Below are 26882 nucleotides of genomic sequence, written 5' to 3'. Positions count from 1 at the left end.
GCTCCCGGCGCAGCAGCTTTGGGGACCAAGACCACGGGGCTGGACCAAGGACTGCTGGAGGACTCAACCACCCCTAGCGCAAGCATTTTGGAGACCTCCTCCTTAATGCAGGCTCTGACCCTGTCAGTTACCCTGTAAGCCTTGTGCTTTACAGGTAAGCTGTCTCCTGTGTCCACATCATGGACGCACCAATCTGTGACACCAGGAACCAGGGAGAATCGGTCGGAAAATTGTCCCAGCAAGTGGCGGCAGTCTTCCTGTTGTTCGGGCGTCAGGGTGGGTGAGAGGTTAACTCCATCCACTGACCCATCTTTCTCAGAGGCCACTAAGAGGTCAGGGAGAGGCTCGGTCTCCTCTTCCATTCCATCATCAGTGGCCAGCAGCATGCCCACTTCGGTCCTCTCTAAGTGGGGCTTAAGGCGGTTAACATGTAGGACCCTCAAAGGGTTCCTGGGAGTCTGCACGTCCACCAAGTAGGTGATAGGACTTTTGCGCTCCACAACCTCAAATGGACCTGTCCACTTATCCTGAAGTGCACACGGCTCCACTGGGGCCAAGACCCACACCTTTTGTCCAGGTTGAAGCTCTACCAGAGTGGCATTCCGGTCGTACCACCGCTTCATCTCTTCCTGGCTGGCTTCCAGATTTGCCTCAGCAAGTTGCCTGAAACGCCGAGTCTGGTTTCGGAAGGCCAGCATGTAACTATATACATTCTGGGGAGGTTTCCTGGGAGATTGCTCCCAGCCTTCCTTTACCAAACTCAGAGGTCCTCTTACCGGGTGACCATACAGAAGCTCAAAGGGGCTGAACCCTAGAGACTTCTGTGGCACCTCTCGGTAAGCGAAGAGCAGGCATGGCAAGAGGACGTCCCACTTACGCCTCATTGGACCGTCCAGGCCCATGATCATGCCTTTGAGGGTTCGGTTGAATCTCTCAACCAACCCATTCCCTTGGGGATGGTAAGGAGTGGTGAACTTGTAAGTTACCCCACACTCCTTCCACAGGGATTTCATATATGTGGATATGAAATTGGTCCCCCTGTCGCTCACCACCTCTAGAGGGAATCCCACTCGGGAGAAAATTCCCATCAGTGCCCGTCCCACCACGGGGGCCGTCACTGTCCTCAGAGGGATGGCTTCAGGGTACCGGGTGGCATGGTCCACCAAGACCAGGATGAACCTGTTGCCCAGGGCTGTCTTGGGGTCCAGAGGCCCCACAATGTCAATACCCACTCGTTGGAATGGCGTACCGACCACAGGGAAAGGTTGCAGAGGAGCCTTGTGCTTCCCTCCGCTCTTACCACTTGCCTGGCAAGTCTGACAGGTTCTGCAGTAGGAATCGGAATTCTTGTGCATTTGGGGCCAGTAAAAGTGGGTGACAAGCCTGTCATAGGTCTTGTCCATCCCCAAATGTCCTGCTAAAGGCACATCGTGAGCCAGCCCCAGTAGGAAGGTTCTGAACTTCTGGGGTACCACCAGCACACGGGCTGACCCAGGTTCAGCAGCCTTAGGCTCGGAATACAGGAGGTCACTCTCCCAGTACACGTAGTGTGTTTTGGCCTGAACACCATTGGCCTGGTCTGCAGCCTGTTGCCGCATACCTACGAGAGAAGGGCATTCTTTCTGCTCCCTGCAGAATTCCTCCCTGGAGGGACCTCCTTCTTGCTGCCAATGGGTCAGCTCAGGCAGATCTCCCAGTTCGGCAATCTGTTCCCCGGTAGGCTCCAGAGCATCCCCCTCAGGGTCTACTTCCTCCTGGGCCGTGGGAACTTCGGGGGCCGGTTTCCCGCGCCTCCTGCGCCTTCTCCCTAAGGCCGGTTCCTGGACCTCTCCCTCAGGCTCCAGGACCCTCTCAACACCCTTACTGGCTGCCATGGACCGGGTGGTCACGCACGCCCAGTCGGGTAGACCCACCATCCTCAGATGCGTGGTCTTCTCCACCTTTTCCCAAGGGGAACTCTCCAGGTCGTTCCCTAGCAGACAGTCTACAGGCATGTCAGTTCTCACAGCGACTTGTAGAGTACCAGAGACCTCCCCCCACTCAAAGGGAACTTGAGCCATTGGACAACGACTCTCTACGTTGTCAGCATTGACAACCCTACAGTAGGCATTGGGTACAATTTGCTCTTGAGACACCAGGTGTTGCCTCACCGAGGTCACGCTGGCTCCTGTATCTCTAAGAGCCTCAACCTTCTTTCCATTGATGGTCACTACTTGCCCATATTTCTTAGTGTTAGAGGGCAGGTAGGTTACCGGGACCATCTCACTGTCTCCTAGCGAGACTAGGGTCATCTGCCCGGGACCCCCACCCTCCTGGACTGCTACCTCCTCCCCAAAGTTAACACTAGCTACTTGCCGGGGTGGAGCACCAGTGGGTGCGGTCTTACCAAACAGGCGACACTTAGGATCAGAGGCAATGTGACCCGGGTCACCACACCTATAACAATTGAAGGGCCCCTTTGGAACAGGTCTACCTGTCGGGGCCCCGTTCTGCTGCGGGGGTGGGGGAGGCTGAGAACCCTTCTGCTGGTTCCCTTGGGAATTACTTTGGGGGCCTTTTTGGAACCCCTTCTGTTTACCCTTGTCCCCCCCACTCTTCTGCTGGGGACCCTGCCCACCTTTGGCGGGGTCTCCCACTTGACCCTTGTGGACCCTGGTGCTGAGCCAGCGGTCCGCCTCCTCAGCAAGCTTCCTCGGGTTGGACAGCTTGCTATCTATCAGGTGCTGGCGTAGCTCAGGAAAACATTGACTGGACAAGTGCTCCCATGCAATTAAATCAAGCAGCCCTTGATAATCATTCACTTTGCTACCCTTCACCCAACCATCCAGCGCTCTGCAGAAAAAGGTCACATATTCCACATACGTACTCTCAGGGATCTTCTTCGTCTCCCTGAACCGCTGTCTATATAGCTCCGGAGTTAACCCATACCTGGTCATTAAAGCTTCCTTCATATGGGGGTATGAGGTTTGGAGATCTAAGGGTAAATCTAACAGGGTGTCACGCCCTTCAGCAAGGAACCTTCCCCACAACCCCGCTCCCCAGTCTTTCTCAGGGACCCGGTGTGAGGACATGGCCACCTCGTAGGCCCTAAACCACTGCCCTATGTCATCCTTTCTGAAATACTCCTTTACTACATCTTTGGGGATGTACACCTTGGACTCTACCTGCGCTGGTGGAGTGCTGCCACCAGAAGGAGCGGTGTCCAAACTTTTTGCCTTCAGCTCCAACTCCTTCAATCTGATATCATGATCCATTTGGCGTTGTTGTGCCTCCAGGGCCAACTTCTGCTTTTCCATTTCCATCTGTCCTGCCAACTTTGCCATCTCCATTGCATGCGCCCTGTCTGCTGCCCTGTCTGCCAGCTCCTCTGGCGACCGGACTCTGCTGGGCTCCTCAAGGTTGTCGGGTGGAACGATGTCCCCCGCATTCCGTAGGTCTCGTGACTCCTTCCAGGCTCTCAACGCCTTGGTGTACTGGGGCTTCCGCTTGCATCCAGCATGGGGGACTCTGAATTGTACACTGTAGCCTTTCAATTGCTCCATCGTGTAGCCTTCCAGTCTCTCCCAATCCACCTCATCGATTCCAGAAATCACAGAGAGGGCCCTCCCAGCGGAGTGTGAGCCAGGCATGGTTGCAGTAATGGCAGATGTCTCAACAAAGTTCAACAATTACAAACCTGTGGCTGCGTTATTTGGTCTGCTCTCACTATCTGGTGATTAATAATTCACTGTATGCAAATTACAAGTGCAAATCCGAAATCCCACCCGCTGCCAACAATGTTAGAGTCGGGGATCTCTGGTTGGCGCAAGGTTGCCCTTGTGTCAAGCAGGAACCCTCTCCTCCACGTCAGGGCGCAGGATAACCCCTCGCGAATGACCCTTGCTCACCCTCTAGGTGCGTGGCGTGAGCAGCCAAGGCGATTCCTCAGGCGTTGGTGGTTAAGCACTTACAATCGTACACACAGTAAATACATCAATCCCCCCAGAAACGGACACCAGACTTGGATATATATAAAAATACGATTCTTTATGTAAAAAATAGGTATATATATCTCAGCAGACTTATCACAAGACCAATAACGTTTTCGCTATGCCACCAGGTTGTACAGCGGGCAAATGTTCGTTGTTCGTAGCTTCAAATGGATACTTTGTAGTTCTCTTGCCAATGTTACTTGTGGTTCCAGTACTCACAGAGATCGACTCCTGCGAACGGGGAAATAAGGCGTTGCGGGCCCCGAGCCCGATACTGGAACTTCTTTCGTGATGTGGAGAGCCGGCACAGGTCGGTGCGACTCTCAGCTTGGGAAGTGTTCTTGGGTCCTCAATCAGCAGGTGTGGGCACGTAGGCAGGCGCGGCCAGCGACCCTTTAGCACGGCGGTGCAGGAGGGTCTCCACAGCGGGGGCGGCGCGGCCTGAGACGTCCGGGGATAGCGAAGCGGGGTCGCAGGGCACGGTCAGTGCAGCTGGATGACCCGGCGTAGATCACAGTCGTCGGACGGCTTCCGGCAGGAGGGGTGATAGCACGTTCAGCGCACTCCAATGGCAGGCGGTGACAGGGATGCAGGCGGCCTGGCCCGGGAACAGAGAGCGGCTCCGGACGGAGCGGGGCTCTCACGGGTTGGAGGCAGGCGAGCTTCTGAGTGTCACGGCCCTAGGAGGGGCGATGAGGGGCGCAGTCTCTTTTCCAGCGGGATGCACACACGGCTCGAATTGGAGGACGAGCAAGAAGCACAGAGAACCCACTGTTCCTGGGGTTCAGTTCAGGGGGCAAGCTCAGATCAAGCCCTTGGAGAATGTTCAAGCACAAAGTAGCAAAGTCTTTTCAGTAAGTCTCTTCCTCTCCTCTCTCAGCAAGGCAAGCAGCAGGCCAGCTCCTCCGGCGTCTTCTTCTCCTTCTAGTCGGGCAGAGGTCCTTTGTGGTAAACAGGATTCTGATTTCTTAGGAGCCAGGCTCCTACTTTTATACCATGATTCTTTTGTTCTTTAGCGCCAGGGGGCCTAGGCCTGGCTCAGTCCAGTTCTGGAGCACTTTGTTATGGTGACTCTGCTCTTTCCTTTCAGCAGCAGGGCAGAGACATCAGCCGCCCCACAGGGGGTGGCGCCGGCTTTGTGGTGGCAGAGCACAGGTCTATTCAAGAGTCAAGGTGTACTCCTCCCACCCATCCAGGTGTAATCTCTCTACCCACCACCTGGCAGCCAACCTGTCTCTGGGGATCCCCCCACCCTGCTCCTTACTGTTGCCAGGCAGAACACATACACACAGCAGAGGCGGACTGAGATGGTCAGGTCAGTAAATACTAACTTTCTAAAAGTAGTATTTACAAACCCAGGATACTAAAATAGACTTGACTACAAGAAGTATTTTATCATCCTGAGTTCAGGCATACTAAACTTGACACTTCTACCATGCTCTCTGAGTCCACTGGGGTCACAGCGTTGGCGTGATCCCAGCAGCCCATTCTGGCCTATGGAGAGCAGGTAGCCTTCAATAGTGAAAAACGACAAGGGCTGTAATTCACTACTAAGACATGCCACACACATCAGGGCATGTCCTACCTTATGCCTACAATGCACCCTGCCCTTGGGCCTACCAGAGGGGTGGCTAATATGTAAGGAAGGGAAGGTTTAGGGACTGGCAAGTGGGGGCACTTGCGCAGTCAGCGCGACGGTCCCGGACCGCGCACAGGGTCTGCGGTGGCAGACCCTAGACACACTTTACAAGGCCGCTTCCGTGGGTGGCGCAACCAGCGCTGCAAGCCCACCAGCAGCATTGGCATTCACAGGCCCTGGCACCCCTGGTGCACTTTACTGGGGACTGACAGTGAATCCAATAAACCAATCATGGACATCAATTACAGGTACACTTTATCTAGGGAGCACTTGCACTGCGGCACGGATTAGCCGTGGCGCAGTGCCCTGAGCGGACAACACCAGCAAAACAGTCGAGGCACACCATCAAAAAGTGGAAGGGAAACTCACGCCAAGGGGCCAGGTCTAACACTCAGGAATTTTTAATGTATATGCTTACCATCTTTGAAAATGAAGGTGTAGAAATAGAAAATAGTTTTGGCCTTTCTTACAAATGGGAACATCATTGTGAAAATTGCATGTATACATCTAGCACTAATGTAGACACTGAAAGATTTCTGTATTTAACATTACCAGACTGTAAATCAGTGTCTGTCAATAAATTACTTAAAGGTGCAAATCAAAACATGGAGTGTAGCCAATGTAAATCAGAAATGTTATCCACATTATTTTTAAAAAAATATGGACAATACATAATTTTAATGACGCAACGTGTACAGCTGATGGAATAAAATTGGATACTTTAATGAAGCAATTTGTAGCAATACAACTATCAATATCAGGAAGGACTTTTGTAGCAATTGCAATAATTTTCCATGATGCTCCTTCCACAACATCTGGACATTACACTGCCTATCTAAAATGTGACAAAGGTTGGACACTTTGTAATGATGCCCAGTTGGTTTTCAAAGAACGTTTGCCATGGGAATTACCAAATTCCTACCTAACATTTTTAAAGTCAAAGTTTTAGGAAGATAGATCACTCTCTAAGGAATTTATTATTATAATTTAATAGGATTACCATTGGACAATTTACATGAAAAGGAGTGCAAAAATACCATTTGGCCTCAAGGAAAGGTATATGTTTAAATTATGGACTTTTTCGTGCACATTGACTCAGTGAATATTTTAAAGCGACAACAATTACAGTTTTTATAAGTTAAAGTTATAACATTTTGTTAGCCATAAGCATTTCATATATGTGTGATTTGAATTTTCTGGTATTTTACTGAGAATAGCATCTTGTTTTTTTTTCTTAAACAATCTTTTTGATTGTTTTTTTTTGCCCGCTGTTATGTGATGAGTACGATTGAAATCACTATTTCTAGTGAAATTCAATCTATTCTGAGAAAAGCAAAAAAGGTAAACAAATTACTTTGTTTAAATTATGCTGTGTTGTTAAAAACGTATTATTACATGTTATAACTATTTTTTCTTTTCTTTCACAGATCCTTATTCTAAAATAGGCAATTTACCCCAATTTACATTACAAAAAACATCTGAAAAAAATGTGTACCATTTTTTATTTCTATTACTGTGAAGGTAAGTTTAACTAAGTATTAATATGCAGAATGGGCAGATCTGCAAGAAACTACAAAGTTTGAATACGTTTTTAAAAACACTCTGTTTATACCTATGTCTTTTTGGAATCTCTCTGTCATAGGATATCATGTGACCTCTAAAAAACAGATTTGAGTGGTTCATAATATTTCCCATTGTACCTAATGAAGGACCGCAATCATTTCAATCATTCTTCTTTGAGCATCTTTGCAGACAAAACTCTGTGCTTACCTTCTATCATTCGCAAGCAATTTTCCAAACAGGAATATGTCACTTTTTGTAACATAGTTATTGCGCAAGACACTCTTTCATATTTACAAAGAGAGGAAAAGGCACTCTGTGTACCTTTTCTACTCCATGTAAATACAAACTCATCATACACACCACTTTGCGTTGAAAGGGTGTTCTATAAGTGTTGTTGTGCGTGATTGCACTGAATATTCATAGAACAAGACACATTTCCAGATTTATCAGAAATCATAAATCTCAACATGTGTGTGAATGCTGCACCATTCTCCAATTGGTGTAGCAAAGCACAACAAGGAGAATTGTTTTAATTTTTCCTCATGTTTTATCTTTCAATGCATGCTACAATGCTCAGCATACATTGAAGGAGAAAAATGCCTTTACTGATTGTTTTTGTGCAGGAAGGTGTGTCTTCCTGCACAAAAACAAACACCATGTGACACAGATATCCTTGCACCATGGTGCAAGGGTGCCTGTGTCACCATATGGCTGCAGTTTAAGCAGCAGTGCAGAGATATGCATCGATTTGCAACATATTTATGTACATATGTTGCATCTCTGTGCTTCGGAAGTACCACAGCACACTGCAGCTAAATAGGTTATAGTGTGATGCTGCATCACTTCCTTATAGTTCTGCACTTATACATTCACCATACACTACTAATACATTCTTTCAGTACATTATACACTATGCATACATCCAACCAAACTTTCACACACAATCATAGAAATATAGCTCTTTTTTTAAATAGAGAAATGAGTTCTGAAAATAACTTTTTTTTTCTTCTTTTTTGTTTTTTATTTTTTTTGTACTTTTTGGAAAACATTTTTTTAAAAAGACAACAGGAGGAACAAAACAGTCAACTACTGCAAAAATAAATAAACACAAGTTTAGCACTTGTGGGTTTGCTGCGCTCTGCAGATAAGTTCAATTGACTGCTCGCCATAACAGAGCAGTTTGTTGCATTTAATGCAACTAGTTTTCAGTTTCCAAATTCTGGACATATGTCTGGGTGAGTGGTCGATGGTGATGCTGCAGAAGTGCTTGCAACTGCTGGCAGAGGCTGCTGTCGGAGTCTTCTGTATTCCTGCTTGGCCAGGTTCACGGGATGCAGAGTCTTCAGGTGTTTTAACATACTCGGAGTCCCACAAGAGTATTTTTTAGATGGATCCCCTCTGGAAAGCACTCTTTGACATATTTTACATGTCTCTTTTGTTGAATTAGTTTTATTTCGTCCTTCTGTGTAGGAAAAAAAATTCCACACCACAGAGGTGTATCTTTCTGGGCGTGGAGGTTCCACAACAAATCCCTCATCGGACGAATGGCCTGAATCTGATGGTGGCTACTGTCCAGAAGCCATTGTCTTCAGATAATGGAAAATTGCAGTTGTGGAAATCTTCCCCAAAAAGTTTCTCCTAGTTCTAAGGTGTGAGATGTTCCTCCAAAGAAGCTCAAAGAAGAATGATTGAAATAGAAGGGGTCTTTCAATAGTTAGAATAGGAAGTGTAATGAACCAATCAAATCTCTTTTTCTCAGGTCACATGGGATCCGCGCACCGTGCGCATAGGCGGCATGCACCGAGCGTGAATCCGCGAAATCGCATTTAAAAGGAATATAGGATTAGAAGTAAAAATATATTCATTTTATGAGTTGTTTAGATTATGTCTTCAATTAATATTCACATGAAATACATATATATATGTTTTTTGACATTTAAAATATTTCGTGGGATTCGCGCACCCATTGTGCCAAACACGCACATGACGTTTCACAGAAGCGCGCGAGCGTCGCATAACATACTTTGTACGAGTTGCGTATGGGCTTGCAGTCGTGTACCGGTCGCATAGCAATCGCGCACGAAAATACGTACCCATCGCATACCGTACGTGGATCCTACACTACAATCATAAAATGGCAACTATGTTCCGCGCAGGGATCGAGAAAGGTGCGCATAGGGTGCGCAAATCCCCAAAAAATAGTTTAAAAAAAAGAACTAAGTATTAAAAATATAGTTTAAAAATTATTTAAAAAATATAAAAAATAGTTTAAAAAAAATTAACAATAAAAAAACATTATTTTTTTAAAAAGAATTAATTGAAAAAAAACTTTAAAAAATGGTGAAAAACAATTTAAAAAAACATAATTAAAGGAATTGACACACTGAAATATAAAAATGTAGAGATCCTATGAAAATCATTAAACATCATAGCTTTAGAGATAAGTTCTAGATAGGAATTAGCATTTAAAAAAACCTTTGAAATTCACTTAAAAAAACCATAGGTTTCAAGTATGTTATTGTTAGGAATTAGCATTTAAAAAACCTTTGAAATTCACTGAAAAAACCATAGGTTTCATGCACGTTATAGTTAGGAAGTAGCATTTAAAAAACCTTAGAAATTCACTGAAAAAACCATGGGTTTCATGGGCATTATAGTTAGCTGGACATTTCCCTCGTACAAAACCCTAGAAAAATTCCCCAGTTATAGTTATTTCAGCTAACTATAACTCGCGCCCCCACAATGCACTGCTGATGACGTCACATATTACATCACTCATGACATGGTCAGTGCCATCACTGATGACATCACTGATAACATCTCAAATGACATCACTGATGACATCACTGATGACATCATCCATGTGATAAATTAGTGCATCTTCTCACACCCTAATATAACCTTTGATACACCCACTCAAAATTTCAGACGCCCATTCTCAAAACCATAGATACTCCAATACCAATAACTACATACCCACTCATTGACTCTTAGGTCTACACACACATCCACTCACTCACCTGTACAGTCACTCATACATACAGTCACTCAGTACAGGACTATTATATGCATTTATATACCTATATAGACACTCACACACCGCCAATCATCCATAGAGGTACTCACACACCTAGTCAGTCATGCACATAATTAATCACACTCCCATTTACTCACCTATACAGTTATACACACACAAGTTCACTTACTCATAAAAATACCTCCACATTCTTACACTCTTATACAATTTCTGATACAGGCACACACTCATCCATACAGCCACTCTCACGATCACACACTCTCACATATAGCCAGTTATATACTCTTACACACATATATACTGCCTTTCACATATGTAGTTACTCACACATGTACCACTGAGATATACATTCAATCACTAACACACCCATATATACACTCACCCAACCATACAGTCCATCACAGATACACTCTTAAAACCATGCACCCATAGAATCACCCACTCACACATCTATGCACAGAGTCACACACACCCCACCCACATAAACACTCAGGCACCCATACAGATACTCAGACAACCAATCAATAACCCATATAGACACTCATATAGCTATTCACAAAACCATGCAGCCACTTATACACCAACGGACAGACAGATACAGACATTCATGCAGTTTGGTCACTAGTCTGCAGTAAGATACGTTTAATGACTCACTTATAGAGTCAGTCACGCACCTACTAAATCATCCATTCACCCACTTATACACCCACTCATTCTTCCATAGGCCTTTCCCTATATATATTAAACATATTTAAACTTTACAGAAACACAGACACACTGGATGACGTCATCAGTGATGTCATCAGTGATGTTATTTGAGATGTCATCAGTGATGTCATCAGTGATGTCACTGACCATGTCATGAGTGATGTAATATGTAACGTCATCAGCAGTGCATTGTGGGGCGCGAGTTATAAACACAGGTTTCTGGGACATTATAGTTAGGCTTACATTTCACTTGAACAAAACCAGGGAAATTTGGCCATTATAGTTAGCCCACAATGCACTGCTGATGACGTCACATATTACATCACTCATGACATGATCAGTGACATCACTAGTGACATCACTGATGACATCGAAAATGACATCACTGATGACATCATCCACTTAATCTCTGATTCACCTGGTCATACCCTAATTTAACATTTCATACAGCCACTCTACAATACAGACTACCAATCTCAATACCATAGACACACCAATGCTAGTTAGTTCATACCCACTTAGTGATTCATAGGTCTACACACACATCCACTCACTAACCCATACAGTTAATCATTCACGCAATCACTCATCTATACAACCACTGATCTATGCTACCAAATACCCATACAGACACCCACATACTGCCACTCACCCATAGAGTTAACCACACACCTATTCAGTCACACAAAGAATCAATCAAATTGCCATTTACTCACCTACACAGTTATACACACACCACCTCACTTATTCATACAGATACTAACACATAGTTGCTCTCTTATACAGTTATTCACACAAGCACAAACTTGTCCATACAGCCACTCACACAATCAGCCACTTTCCCATATAGTCACTTATATACTCCAACACTCACATATACTCCCTTTCACGTATGTATTTACTCATACAAATACCACTGATACATCCACAAACTCACTGACACAGCCATACGCACACTTATTCACCTATACAGCCTCTTGCCGATGCACTCATGAACCCATATAGCCTCTCACAAGAACTAATGAACCCATACAGTCACTGAAAAACCTTCCTATATATCCTTGCAGGGAGTTACCCACCGCATCCCACACAGACACTCAGCCACCCATACAGGTACTCAGACAACAAATCATTAACCAATATAAACTCTCATGCAGCTACTAAGCACCCATGCTGCCACTGACACACCAAGTGACAGACTGAAACACACATTCACACAAATTAGTCATTCACCCATGCATTCACTGACACGTTTAATCACTCACTTATATAGTCAGTCACACACCGACTACATCATCCATTCACAACTCATACACCCACCTATTTTTCAAAACACCTAGGTGTATATATACATAACATTCTAAAACTATTGAGAAACACTCCGTCAATGGATGATGTCATCAGTGATGTCATTTGAGATGTCATCAGTGATGTCATCAGGGATGTCACTGACCATGTCTTGAGTGATGTAATATGTGACATCATCAGCAGTGCATTGAGGGGGGGTGAGTTATAGTTAGCTCAGCTAACCATAAAGGCCCAAGTTCTCTGATTTTGTATGAGTGAAATATCAGTATAACTATAACGTCCCTGAAACCTGTGGTTTTTCAGGGACTTTCTAAGGCTTTTTAAATGTGAATCTCTAACTATAAAGTCCCTGAAACCTGTCTTTTTTTCAGTGAGTTTCTAAGGTTTTTCAATCCTTATTTCTCACCATGCTTACATAGGTAGGACAAGTACAGAAAGAGGAAGAAAGGCGCAGAAAGAAGCAAGAGAAGTACAGAAAGAGGGAAGAGAGGTGCAGTAAGAGGAAGAAAGGTGCAGAAAGAAGATAGAAAAATGCAGCAACGGAAGTCCGGAAAGAGAAAGAAAGGTTGAGAAAAAAGCTAAAGAAGTGCAGAAAAAAGCAACAGATGTGCAAAAAGAGGCAAGATGGGTACATAAAAAAGAAAAAGAAGTGCAGAAAGAAGAAAGAGATAGGCAGAACGAGGCAAGAGGGGTGCTGAAAAAGGCAAGAGAGGTGTACATAGAGGGAAGAAGGGTGCAGAAAGAGGCAGGAGGGGTACAGAAAAAAGCAAGAGAGCTGCAGAAAGAAGCAAGAGAAGCGCAGACACAAACAACAGAGGTGCAGAAAGAGGCAAGAGAAGTATAGAAAGAAGCAACAGAGGTACAGAAAGAGGCAAAAGAAGTGCAGAAAGAGGAAAGAGAGTTGCAGAAACAGGCAAAACAGGTGCAGAAAGAGGGGACAGAGGTGAAGACAGAGGCAAGCGAGGCGCAGAAAGACAGAAGAGGGACACAGAAAGAGGCAACAGGGGTGCAGAAATTTGCAAGAGATGTGCAGAAAGAAGCAAGAGCAGTGCAGAAAGAACCAACAGAGGTGCAGAAGGAGGCAAGAGGGGTTGCAAAAAAAGGCAAAAGGGGTGCAGAAATTTACAAGAGAGATGTAAAAAAATCAAGAGCAGTGCAGAAAGAACCAACAGAGGTGCATAAACAGATAATAGGGGTGGAAAAAGAGGCAAGAGAAGTGCAGAAAGAAGCAACAGATGTGCAGTAGAAGGGAACAGACCTGCAGAAAGAGGCAATAGAATGGCACAAACAGGCAAGAGAGGTGCCCGAAAAGGGGAACAGGGGTGCAGAAAGAGGCAAGAGAGGTGCAAAAAGAGGCAAGAGAGTTGCAGAAAAAGGCAGAAGAGGAGCAGAAAGAACAAAGAGTACAAAGAACAAAGAACCAACAGAGGTGCAGAAAGAGGAAAGAAGGGTGAAGAAGAGGCAAGAGAGGACCCGAAAAAGCAACAGAGGTGCAGAAGAAGGCAAGATAAGTGCAGAAAGAGGCTAGAGAGTTGCAGAAACAGGCAAAAAAGGTGTAGAAAGAAGCGAGAGCAGTGCAAAAAGAAACAACAGAGGTACAGAAGGAGGCAAGGATGGGTGCAGAAAGAGGAAAGACGGGTGCAGAAAGAGGCAAAAGGGGTGCAGAAATTTACAAGAGAGGTACAGAAAGAAGCAAGAGCAGTGCGGAAAGAACCAACAGGTGTGTAGAAACAGACAAGAGGGGTACAGAAAGAGGCAAGAGAAGTGCAGAAAGAAGCAACAGAGGTGAAGAAGGAGGCAACAGAATTGCAAAAGTAAGAGCGTTGCATAAACAGGCAAGAGAGGTGCAGAAAAAGGAAATAGGGGCATAGAAAGAGGCAAGAGAGCTGCAAAAAGAGCCAAGAGAGTTGCAGAAACAGGCAGACGAGGTACAGAAAGAAGCAAGAGCAGTGCAGAACGAACCAACAGAGGTGCAGAAAGAGGCAAGAGGGGTAAATAATGAGGCAGGAGAAGTACAATAAGAAGCAAAAGAGGTGCATAATGAGGCAAGAGGGGTACAGAAAGAGGAAAGAGAGGTGCAGAAGGAAGCAACAGAGATGCAGAAAGAGGCAAGAATAGTACATAAAGAGGCAAGAGAGTTGCAGAAACAGGCAACAGTGGTGCAGAAAGAGGGAACAGGGATGTGGACAGAGGCAAGCGAGGTGCAGACAGAGGGGAGGGGGTGCAGAAAGAGGCAAGAGAAGTGCAGAAATTTGAAAGAGTGGTGCAGACAAAAGCAAAAGCAGTGCAGAAAGACCCAGCAGAGGTGCAGAAAGAGGCAAGAGGGGTGCCAAAAGAGGCAAGAGGTTTACAGAAAGAGGCAAGAGAATTGCAAAAATAAGTAACAGAGGTGCAGAAAGAAACAAAAGATCTTCAGAAAAAGACAACAGGGGTGCAGACAGAGACAAGAGAGGTACAGAAAGAGGGAAGATGGGTGCAGACCGAGGCAATAGGTGTTAAAAAACTTGCACGAGGTGTGCAAAAAGAAGCAAGAGCAGTGCTGAAAGAATCAACAGAGGTACAGAAAGAGGCAAGAGAGGTGCAGAAAGAGGCAAGAGAAGTACAGAAAGATGCAACAGAGGTGCAGAAGGAGGTAAGAGAACTGCAGAAAGAGGTAGGAGAGTTGCAGAAACAGGCAACAGAGGTGCAGAAAAAGGTAACAGGGGTACAGAAAGAGGCAAGAGAGGTACGTAAAGAGAGCAGAGGGGTGTAGAAAGAGGCAAGTGGGGTGCAGAAAGAAGCAACAGGGTGCATAAAGAGGGAAGAGAACTGCAGAAAGAGGCATCAGAGGTGCATAAAGAAGCAAAAGAGGTACAGAAAGAGGCAAGAGAACTGCAGAAAGAGGGAACAGAGGTGCAGAAAGAGGCAAGACAGGTGTAGGAAAAGGGAAGAAGGGCGTAGAAAGAAGCAAGAGCGGTGCAGAAAGAGGCAAAAGAGGAGCAGAAAGAGGCAAGAGAAATGCACAAAGAGGAAAGAAGGGCGCAGAAAGAGGCAAGAGAGGTGCAGAACAAAGCAAGAGATGTGCAGAATGAAGCAACAGAGGTGCAGAAAGAGGCAAGAGTGGTGCAGAAAGAGGCAAAAGAGGAGCAGAAAGAGGGAACGGGGTGCTGACAGAAACACGAGAACTGCAGAAAGAGGCAAGAGAGGTGCAGAAAGAGGCAAGAGAGGTGCACAACAATGGAAGAAGGGTACAGAAAGAAGCAAGAGACTGCAGAAAGAGGCAAGAGGGGTGCAGAAAGAGGCAAGAGAGGTACACAAAGAGGGAACAATGGTATACAGAGAGGCAAGAGGGGTGCAGAATGAAGCAGAGAGGTGTAGAAAGAAGCAAGAGAAGTGCAGAATGAGGCAAAAAAGGTGCAGCAGGAGACAAGAAAACTGCAGAAAGAGGCAAGAGAGGTGCAGAAAGAGGGAACAGGGGTGTAGACAGATGCAAGAGAAATGAAGAAAGAGGGAAAAGAGTGTAGAAAGAGGCAAGAAGGGTACAGAAATTTACAAGCGAGGTACAGAAAGAAGCAAGAGCAGTGCAGAAAGAACCAATAGAGGTGCAGAAAGCGGCAAGAGGGGTGCAGAAACAAGCAAGAGAAGTGCAGAAAGAGGGAACAGGGTACAGAAACAGGCAAGAGAGGTACAGAAAGGGACAAGTGAGGTACAGAAACAGGCAAGAGGGATGCAGAAAGAAGCAACAGAAATGCAGAAGGAGGCAAGAAAGGTACAGAAAGAGGCAAGAGAAGTGCTGAAAGAGGCAAGAGAGGTACAGAAAAAGCATCAGAGGTGCAGAAGGAGAGAACAGGGGTGCTGAAACAGGGAAGAGGGGTGCAACAAGAACCAAGAGCGGTGCACGAAGAAGTAAGAGAAGTGCAGAAAGAAGCAGGTGAGGTGCAGAAAGAGGGAAGAGAGTGCAGAAAGAGGCAAGAGATGTGCAGAAACAAGCAACAGAGGTACAGAAAGAAGCAACAGGGATGCAGAAAGAGGCAAGTGGGGAGCAGAAAGAGGCAAGAGGGTTACAGAAAGAGGCAAGATGACTGCGGAAAGAGGCAACAGAAGAGCATAAAGTCGCAAATGAGGTGCAGAAAGTGGCAAGAGGACTGCAGAAAGAGGCAACAGAGGTGCAGTAATAGGCAAGACAGGTACATGAAAAGGGAAGAAGGGTGCAGAAAGAAGCAAGAGTGGTGCAGAAAGAGGCAGAGAGGTACAGAAAGAAGCAAGAGAAGTACAGAATGAAGCAAAATTGGGCAGAAAGAAGCAAGAGGGGTGCAAAAAGAGGTAACAAATGTGCAGCAGGAGACAAGAGAACTGCAGAAAGAGGCAAGAGATGTGCAGAAAGAGGGACCAGGGATGCAGACAGATGCAAGAGAAGTGAAGAAAGAGGGCAGAGAGTGCAGAATGAGGCAAGGGGGGTGCAGAAATTTACAAGAGAGGTACAGAAAGAAGCAAGAGCAGTGCAGAAAGAACCAATAGAGGTGCAGAAAGAGGCTAGAGGAGTGCAGAAAGAGGCAAGAGAAGTGCAGAAAGAGGGAAGAGGGTTCAGAAGCAGGCAAGAGAGGTGCAGAAAGAGGCAAGTGAGGTGCAGGAACGGGCGAAAGGGGTGCAGAAAGCAGCACCGGAAATACAGAAAGAAACAAGAAAGGTACAGAAAGAGACAAGAGAAGTGCTGAAAGAGGCAAGAGAGATACAGAAACCGCATCAGAGGAGCAGAAGAAGAGAACAGGGGTGCAAAAAGAGGGGAGAGGGGTACCAAAAGAACCAAGAGTGGTGCACGAAGAAGCAAGAGAAGTGCAGAAAGAAGCAGGTGAGGTGCAGAAAAAGGCAAGAGAGGTACAGAAAGAGGGAGGAGAGTGCAGAAAGAGGCAAGAGAAGTACAGAAACAAGAAACAGAGGTACAGAAAGAGGCAACAGAGGTGCAGATGGAGAAAGCAATAGAGGTCCAGAAAGAAGTAAGAGAGGTGCAGATAGTAGGAAGGTGTAGAAAGCAGAATAGATGTACAGAAAGAAGCAAAAGAAGTACAGAAAAAGGAAGAAAGGTACAGAAAGAAGCATGAGAAATACGGAAAGAGGCAAGAGAGGCACAGAAAGAAGCAAGAGTGGTTTGTACACAATTAGTACCAATTTAACACCCACATTTAGCAATAAGTAACATGTGACCATTCTATGTTTGCAATGGGCCTTCCACCACACTGCAACACTGCATTTTTGGTAATGTTTGAGCTGTTTGAGCTAGAAACAAGGTTTTTTGTTCATATCTGTAGATTATGCAGCAGATGGTGGATTATATGGCAAATGCGGAAAATGCATATCTGTGCGAAAGTCAGTGCAACCAAACAGTCGCATTAATCCTGTGGCCTTGCTCATACCTCTGACTAGGTCCAGAATTCCTCTTCAGTGGTTCCTTCTTTTTCTGTCTCATTGAGTTTAAACTTTAACTTGTATAGAAATGAGAAAGACTAAACCTGAGGTTACCACTCCACAACACAGACTACCATTCCACATAATTATTCTCCATAACACATAATCCCACTCTACATAATTCCTATACACTAAATACCACATACTTTCTATCCACATAATTTCACTGCACAACATACCACATAATTACAGTACACACAATGTACATCCATTCCACTCCAAAAAACATTAGTAAAAAACTATAACATTTACAACTGCAATAGCTCTAACTCTCGCAAATCCGAGATCTATCACAACCAGTAGTCGCATTTCCAGAGTGGTGGACAAAGGGGGGTGGACCTCTGACCAGCGCTCAGAAATTCTGCTGCGTAGGACCTACAGAAGGTTCCAAGAGGGCTACTTTGCCCCCAATTCCCTTAGGAGTAAAGTGGACTTCATCCCCAATGACTACTGTGCCAGGAGGCGCGTTTGCAGACTGGTGGAGAAAGGTGAGCATGGCCTCCAAAGACCTCCTAGCAATCCCACTTTGTGGGACTTACTGGAGGTAACAGGAGGGGTAGTTGTCCCCCATGGACAACTTTGGGGGCCACCTACACCTCCTATTACCCCTTTTAAGTCCCACACAGCAGGATTGGTTAGTTCTCATAGCAAGCCATGCCCCCTTTGCCCACTACTCTGAAAAGGCACTCCCTGGTGTGCTCTTGGATGGGGATTAATGTCTCCTTCACTGCTGGGGGCCCTTAGGGTCCAACTAGCCTACCTGATACCTCCAGTATGCCCCAGATAGTGGGATTGCTGAGAGGTGGACACAGGCCATGCCCTCTTTCTCCACCACTATGCTAACGCGCCTCCTGATGTGCTCTCGGTGGGGGATGAAGTTGTCTTGCTTCCTGAGGGACCCTGGGGGCCAACTAGCCCTCCTGTTATCTTCAAATATCTTTATTTACCACCCCTTCAACGTGGTGGCAACAAGATTTATTGAGGTCATTCCTCAGGAGAACAAAAGATGTATCCTAGTTGAGAATGGAGCATGAAAACCAGCAGCTGGTCTTTTGCCCATAGTAAGGTATCTTTTTACCTCATGAAATCCAAGTTACATCAGACTTCAATTCCTATTGCAAACCTCCTTGCTAAGCAAGTATGGCATATTCAGTACATTTAAGAAACAGTCCATCTGTGATGAAACAATTAACTGCTCGGCCAACGGACATGAAGAGTGAGCGCAGCTAGCCAAGTACAATCCACAAGAAACAGAAGGCCTAATTCAAGGGCTCAACCCATATATTTAAAGTGATTCTTTGACGATAAAATGGTGCTTTGCTGTGAAATGTGCAAACGGGTATGCTCTTAATAGCCATTTTCTAAAATGGCTCATTATAAAACTGATAGTGTATGGCCAGAAGATACCCAACCACTTGACAACAGAACAGCACAGCATGTGAAGCTAGAAAAAATGCATATTGCAGGACAAAATACGTTCTCCTCTGGGCCCTCCCACTGTTATTTCCATCAAATATTACATTCCATATTGCCATGGCAGGCTGCCTGGTTCCTGCAAGGTGGCCTAGATTTAGCATGGGGCTTTGAAACTCTCTGCTAAGCATTTTAATTGTTGCTTTATAAAGCATACGCAACAGGGAGAAGCCCACACAATTATTTTAAATATAGTAACATTAATTTTTTGCTTTTTATCATGACATTCTGAGCTTCTAAAAGCAGCCTGCTCGTTCCAATTGTCAGTCCTTTTGCTGCAGCAAGTTAGTCCATTGAGGAACAATGTCAAAGTTATAAAACATTCTTCTCTGTGTTTTCCAAGATTTCGTCAAAGATCCAACTGTTGTTAAACTCTCCAGAATGTTCCATCACTTCAAAAACTTGTTGATATTGCTCCACAGTGACATGACCAATTAGAATGTTTTCAGGCAGCCCCAGTTGTCTCAAAAGTTTACGTCCATGACCTGGAATCCACGTTTCTAGCCTAGTAATTAATTTAGCTGTCCGCCTTGCAAAGCACTGTTTCATCATGACGACAAAAGTAGTAGAGTTTGCAGCAGTTAGTCTGTGTGAGAACAAATCCCTACGTGGAGTTATTCGTACCAAACAAAGGTGGCCATTTGGGAGGTGCGTGCTTTTTGGTATTACAAGGCCCCCCATTCTTGAAGACGTTAAAAAAGACGACCATGGCTCCATGAGTAACAGCTCCATATGACATGCAGTTTGATAAAGAACACTAATTGCTTGTTAACTTCTCATTTCCCCAGGGCCTGCTATCAATTTCCTGTATTCCTTTTCACTAGTAAACATCTTCAACTCTTTTCTGCCGTATCGGAATATGGAAATCCTTTCATACAAAGAGTAGATTAGCTTCCACAGCATGCTCTTCTCCGTTTTCTCGGGGAAGAGTCCGACAACTTTCACAGGAACATCTGCAGTCTATGGAACTTCAGCCATGCCCAATTTCTGGAAGAGCATCTCGGAATACATAGAAGGGGGCTTCACAGGTCCGTGACTCAAGGGATCCAGTTTGAAGAAGTCACAATGAAGAACATCAAGTTGTCCATCTGTTTTAAGCTCCAAGGACTCCAACTCAGGAAGAAACACTTTATCACGCTCCAGTGCTACCACCCTGGCTCCTGCATCCAGTAACGTCCGTGTTAAAATTCCAGGGCCAGGGTTGCATTCCCAGATTTGAGCCCCTCAGCAGGTCAGGTCAGCAGGCTCTAGACAGCGCAACACCTCCCGCGCCAACTCAGGGTCTGCAATGAAGCGGCGGAAGCCTTTACTGGCCTGTGCCCGCTGCTGCAGGTACTCCAGGTCAGGCACTTCTCGTTTCCACCTCGCCCCGGCCGCTGCCGCAGCTGAGCCCCCACGGAGAGGTAGGGTCCATATCCGAGGAAGGTGGCGGAAGAGCAGCGGAGGCAGGAGCAGTCGTCTGCTCTGAAGCGTGCACATGACGACAGAGGCGGCCCTCGTGCATAGCCCTGCAGGGTGTATGTTTCCACCCTGCCGACACTGATCTGGAACCCACACAACACTCTGGTGCCATTGTACGTGTGTGACCTTCTACATGGTGCAGGGACGAGGGGGGTGGAGCAGGCCCTGTTATCTCTATTGAGCCCCAACTGGCACACTGCTGTTCAGGGGGAGTTGAAGTACACTTTAGTCCTGTGGTCCTCATGACACAAGAGGACCTTATCGCCACACCAGTAATGTGCTAAGAGGTGCATTTGCAGAGTGGTGTTAAAAATGGCGTGGCCTCGGACAACATCTCAGAAAATTCCACTGTGTGGAGCTTACTGGAGGTACCTGATGGGCTAGTTGGCCCCTAATGACTCTTAGGATTCAAGGGGACTTAATCGGCCAAACCAGAATGTGCCAGGAGGCACGTTTGCAAAGTGGTGCAGGGAGGTGGTGGGGTCTCTGGTAAGATGCCGGCTTCTCTTTTTTCTCTTCTTTCTGGATGGGGGCTGTGTGGCCCCCCTTCCCCTAACACATTTTGGGCCCTGGGGACCCCATCCCCCAGGGCCTAAGCCATTTAAAAACACATTGTTAAACAGGAAGGGGGTGGCGCGGACTCCCTTCCGAGGCCCCGGAGACCCCCTCCCTTAGGGCATGACCACTTGTTTTTAATTTAATAAATGAATGAATGAATGAATGAATGAATAAATGAATGAATGAATGAATGAAAAGATATTTATAATGCGCAACTAAGCCCAAAGGCGTCAAGGCGCCTAACAGCAAAATAAATCAAAACAGACCAGAAGCCAGAACTACGGGTAGGCCTTGGCAAAAAGCCACGTCTTTAATGCCTTCCTAAACATAGGGACGGTATTTTGGATTTTGATTTCAATAGGACAGGCATTCCACATTTTATGTGCCAGGAAGGAAAAGGCCCCCCCCCCATTTTACTCTACGGAAACGGGGAACTGACAGCAGATGTTTTTCCCTGGAGCGAAGATTTCTACTCGGGACATAAGGTGACAGTAGATCCTTAACCCCCTCCGCCCCCAGGCCAGACAGAGCTCCATAAGTCATGCACAGAATCTTAAAAGCAATCCTCTCTTGTATAGGAAGCCAATGCAGACTCTTCCTGGCAGCGGAGGCCGAGGAGAACTTGGGGCCATCAAGTACAAATTTAGCTGCCGCATTCTGGGCGGTCTGCAGACGTAGCATAGGGCCCTTATTTACTCCTGCATAGAGAGCGTTGCAGTAGTCGAGGCGAGATGTGACCAATGCAACAACAATCTGTTTTCGAGCAACTGGAGACAGATAATGTCTGATCTTTCTGAGGACTCTGATAATACCCCAACAGGTAGCAACGGTCTTATTGACCTGCTGGGACATAGAGAGGGAAGGATCAATCAGGACTCCTAAATTGCGGGCCAGATCCGAGGGGGCAGGGCAAGGTCCCAAGGAAGGAGGCCACCACTCAGAAGACCAGATGTCCCTATTTCCTCCAAAGATCAGGACCTCAGTTTTTTCTCCATTGAGCTTTAGGGAATTGCGAATCATCCAATGTGAGACTGCCTCCATGCAGTTCCGAAAGTTGAGAGAGGAGGAACTGCCAGACTGGGAGAGAGACACCATAATCTGGGTGTCATCAGCATATGACACCACCTCCATCCCAAAAGATCTTATTAACTTGGCGAGTGGGGCCACATAGATGTTAAAGAGGGTCGGGCTTAAGGCCGACCCCTGGGGGACCCCACATTTGACCGGGAGGGATGGAGAGAGGTATTCACCCAGTTTGACCCTCTGTTCCCTCTGGTCAAGAAAAGAAGCCAAAAGGCTCAAGGCCACACCCTCCACCCCTATCTCCCTAAGGCGAGAAATTAGAACCAAGGGAGATAGGGTGTCAAAGGCGGCCGTCAAGTCCAGCAGAACCAGAAGGGCGGAATGGCCCTGATCTACCCTCCTGTGGATGTTATCAAGCACTACCGTAAGGGCCGATTCCGTGCTGTGATGTCTACGGAAGCCATGCTGAGAGTGGTCAAGACAGCCCGAGCTATCCAGAAATGCCGTCAGATGCTCATTCAGATGGGTTTCGAGCATCTTTGCAGGCGCAGGGAGCTAGGAGATTGGGCGGAAGTTTTTAAGAGTTTCAGGGTCTAATGTAGGTTTCTTTAAGAGGGGCTTGACAACCGCACTCTTCCACACAGAGGGGAAAATGCCCTCCTGTAATGCCCGGTTCATGATACTCAGGAGTGGAGGCAGAAGAGCTTCTCGACACTCCTTAAAGACTCTGAGAGGGCAGGGGTCCAAAGGAGACCCTGACCTGGTCTTACTTAACAGTAGGTCTAGCTTTTGAAGGGAGAGCAGTGGAAAGTTGGACAGATTCAGCAAAGCGGCCGCCATTTCCCCACCCACAGCAGATAAAGCCAGGGGAAGGTGCGACAGCGCTGCCCGTTGCAACTCAAGGGTCGAGTAAATATCGGCTATTTTTGAATGGAAAAAACAGGAAATTTTGTCACAAAGACCCTGAGAGCAGGGAATCGGGTCGGGCATTTGCAGGGAACACAGAGAATCTGCGATCTTAAAAAGTTCTCTAGGGGAGGTGAGAGCGGTGGTCAGCTTCGAAAAGTACTCCTGCTTTTCTCTAATGACCTCCAGTTTGTATCCCTTAAGGAGAAGTTTACGTTTTTCCCTCTCAGCACTATCCTAGCTCGACCTCCATAGCCTTTCCTGCTTCCTGCAATCTTGCCTTAGAGCTCTCAGCGACTCCGAGAACCATGGGGCCTAGGGTCTCTTTCTAGCCGAATAACGAAGAGAAACGGGCGCCAACACATCAACTGCAGAGGAAATGGAGACCGTCCATTCAAGTGCAGCTGTGCTGACATCCTTTGCTGTCCCAGTAACTGCATTAAAAATTAAGGGAGCCAAGGTGTCATTGGAGATATTTCCATAATTGCGCCTAGGTTCCCTCTTACTAGGACCACTCGGCTTAGAATAAGCGGGAGAGGCTAAAAGCTGCAATGGGACCGCTAAGTGATCTGACCAGACCAATGGAACAGGTTGGTCTGTCGTCAGCCTTGGGTCATTCGAGAACACCCCATCCAGGATATGGCCAGCCCTATGAGTAGCATAGGTAACCAGTTGCTGGAAGCCACAAGCAGCCAGTGGCTCTAAGAGGGAAAGAGTCTCTCCGGAGTCTAAAGTTTCCAGATGGAAATTAAAATCTCCCAAGATGGTAAGTTGAGCACAACCAAAATAGGGCTCAAGGAGATTGAACAGGGAATGGCTAAACTCCCCTCTGGGACCTGGGGGTCTGTAGATCAATATGCCAGCAAAAGGGGCAGCCGACGGAGAAGTTATTAAAAAGTGTACGGCCTGCAAGGAGTCTGAGGGAGCAGATATAACAGAGATACGACACGAATGGGAGGACTTATAGAGGATCCCCAGACCCCCTCCCCTACGCCCAACTCGATCTGACCGGAGCAACGCATAACCCTCCGGGACAGTTTCCACCAGGTCAGGCCCCGAGGAGTCGGATGCCCAAGTTTCGGTAATGAACATCCAAGAAGGCTTTCTTACTTCCACAAACTCCCTGAAAACGATGTTATTCTTAACCAGGGATCTTCTCGTTCGCAGGCATGGGGGGTGAAGGAGAGACTGAGGAGGGATAGCCAGTGGCTGCACACTCTGGCTGCGCCAGGGCGGTTCTGTGCGAGCAGCAGCACAACGTGGCACCGATGAGATACTCCGGGCAGCATGTAAAATGACACGCTAACCGCGGAGGTCTAAGGGCGAGTAGCTTTTGATACAGAAACCTAGCACTGACCTCTCTAGCACCATTTTCTACAGATGATATCGTCCCTTTCCCGACTCCTTGCCCGTCCTTAGCGCAGACGGGCGCAGACGGGCGCAGACGGGCTGGATTCTGGCGTGACTCCAGCGCGAATACGGCGCTTCCGCTGCGCGCCAACGCTGCACGTAGTCATACTTGGTTTATATAAAGATCTTACGCGTCAGCCGAACAACTAGAGCGCCGACCAAAATGGCGCCCACCAAGTGACCGTTCCTACCCCCAAAATGAGAACCGCTGAAGCCGCGGTTTGGGTGTCAAATGTTTTTACAATGCGGGTATGCGGACAGAGATAAAAATAAAGCACAAAGAGCACAAAGTAACGTAAACTCTCAGCACCATTCAACTAAAACAGCCAATGTTTTTTAAAAAGCTCTAAGAGCAGGTACAGCGAGAACTTGAAGAATTAAAGCACCCAGTGCCAGGCGCTAAGCGTAGCATGGCTAACCTTGTCTAATAAACGTACATTCAACGGAGGGGGGCAACACGGCCCCCTCCTGAGGCCTTTTTCTACCCCAGGAACCCCATCCCCCGGTACTGTGCCTCTTTTTCAAAAATTAATAAAAAACCTTCATGAGAGGTGGGCCTCGTGGCCCTCCTTCCTTGGGCCACTTGTGGCCCCTGGGACCCCATCTCCGGGGCCTGGCCAGACTTTTAATTTTGGAGGGGGCTTTGTGGCCCCCTTCTCCTGAGGCCAATTATGGCCCGGGGACCCCATTCTCTGGGGCTTTGCCTTTTTAAAAAAAATTATTTATCCAGGAAGGGGGCCCTATGGCCCCCCTTCCCTAGGCCACTTTTGGCCCCGTGGACCCCATCCCCCAGGGCCTGGCCATAATGTTGGGGACCACAGGGGAAGCCCCAATGCCCCGTGGTCCCTGCCAGCATTGCTTTTGGAGAAGGGGAGCGGCTGACATGCAGCTCCCCTTGTCCAAAAGTAATCTGCTCTGCTTCATGAAGTGAAGCAGAGTTTGCAATTACCAGGCTGGAGAAGGGCTCCCGCCCTGTCATTGCAAACTGTAATGTCCCGGGGTGGGCACCCCAGGACATTGCTGGAGCCGGCCCTGTGGGGTGGCGGTTCCCAGGGCCAAGGAGGGTTTCAGTAAGTGGGCCGAATGGCCCCCTCCCAACATGTATGTAACCCCAGGAGGTTGTGGTCCCCCTGGCTGGGGGTTTGCAATGGACACCAGTATTTTTATTAATTAGTGCCCTGGGGAGGTGGTGGTCCCTGGGGCAGTGTGGGGAGGGCTCGAGCCCCCCACACATTTTTAAAGCTAGCCCTGGGGAGGTGGCAGTCCCCAGGCTGCGGAGGGCACGAGACCCCCCGCATTTAATCATTGAAGCCCCAGGAAGGTGGTGGTCCCCTGGGCAGCATGGTGGGCAGTCTCTGGGGATGCAGGGGGCGCAGGCCCCAGCGCAAGATTAATGAAGCCCTGGGGAGGTGGAAGTCCCCGGGGCTGCGGGGGACCATGCGGCCCCTGCAAATAGTTACCAGATTGCCCCCGGTACCTGGTCCACCCAAGGGCTTATTAAAACGAAGCGGGATTCGCGCAGCGTATGCTAAACCCGCTGAAAAATTAAAAATAGAAATGCTTTTTTGGCCATGGGGGTCCCTGTAAGACCCCCTGATCAGGCATAGAGGGTTAGGGGGTTTCTACCCTGCCCCCTTTTCTTTTTTCAAAACCATTTTCTTCCCTTTTTTCTTGTGACTCAGTTTTTACAGAGTCACAAGATGGCTGCCAACACTTCTTGGTTTGGAGTGTTTGCAGTCAATCAGAATAAAGCTCGTGCTCGAGAGGGTTCACGGATCCACTGCGGTAACCAGATATATATGAATTTCGAACGAACTACTGAATGGATGTACACTGGTCTAGAACTCCTGAGGCCTGAGCCGGGAGCTTAACCCTGAGACTTGTGAGCGTGTTGCATATTTGCACATTTTTATCTGGTACATTGCATTTTTACCTGATTACTTGCTTCTATTGTTTTTAAAAACCTGATGTGATATCCTGCTGTGGTTTTACAAACTCTGGTCGGGGCACGCCTGAAATAAAAGGCGGGCCTCCCGATTATAGCCGCCATCTTAGGTGTACGCAGGTCAGCGGGCTAGTCACCCTGACTGCGTATAAAGAGACGTCCTGGCGCGAGCGCGCAGCGTCTAGAACTCCTGAGGCTTGAGCCGGGAGCTTAACCCTGAGACTTGTGAGCGTTTTGCGTATTTGCACATTTTTATCTGGTACATTGCATTTTTACCTGATTACTTGCTACTATTGTTTTAAAAACCTGATGTGATATCCTGCTGTGGTTTTACAAACTCTGGTCGGGGCACGTCTGAAATAAGAGGCGGGCCTCCCGATTATAGCTGCCATCTTAGGTGTACGCAGGTCAGCGGGCTAGTCACCCTGACTGCGTATA

The 26882-nt window shown here is 47.1% G+C and overlaps 1 pseudogene across 1 annotated transcript; it reads right to left on the bottom strand.

Moving 5' to 3' along the window:
- Window positions 1-18594: 18594 nt before the first annotated feature.
- Window positions 18595-20673, bottom strand: LOC146802534 (dimethyladenosine transferase 2, mitochondrial pseudogene; annotated as a pseudogene). Its single transcript, XR_014967770.1, has one exon. The product of XR_014967770.1 is annotated as a dimethyladenosine transferase 2, mitochondrial pseudogene (transcript).
- Window positions 20674-26882: the final 6209 nt, after the last annotated feature.

Source organism: Triturus cristatus, chromosome 8, assembly GCF_964204655.1.
Source record: "Triturus cristatus chromosome 8, aTriCri1.1, whole genome shotgun sequence".
NCBI classification, from domain to species: Eukaryota; Metazoa; Chordata; class Amphibia; order Caudata; family Salamandridae; genus Triturus; species Triturus cristatus.
This window is presented reverse-complemented; position numbering and strand designations above follow the sequence as displayed.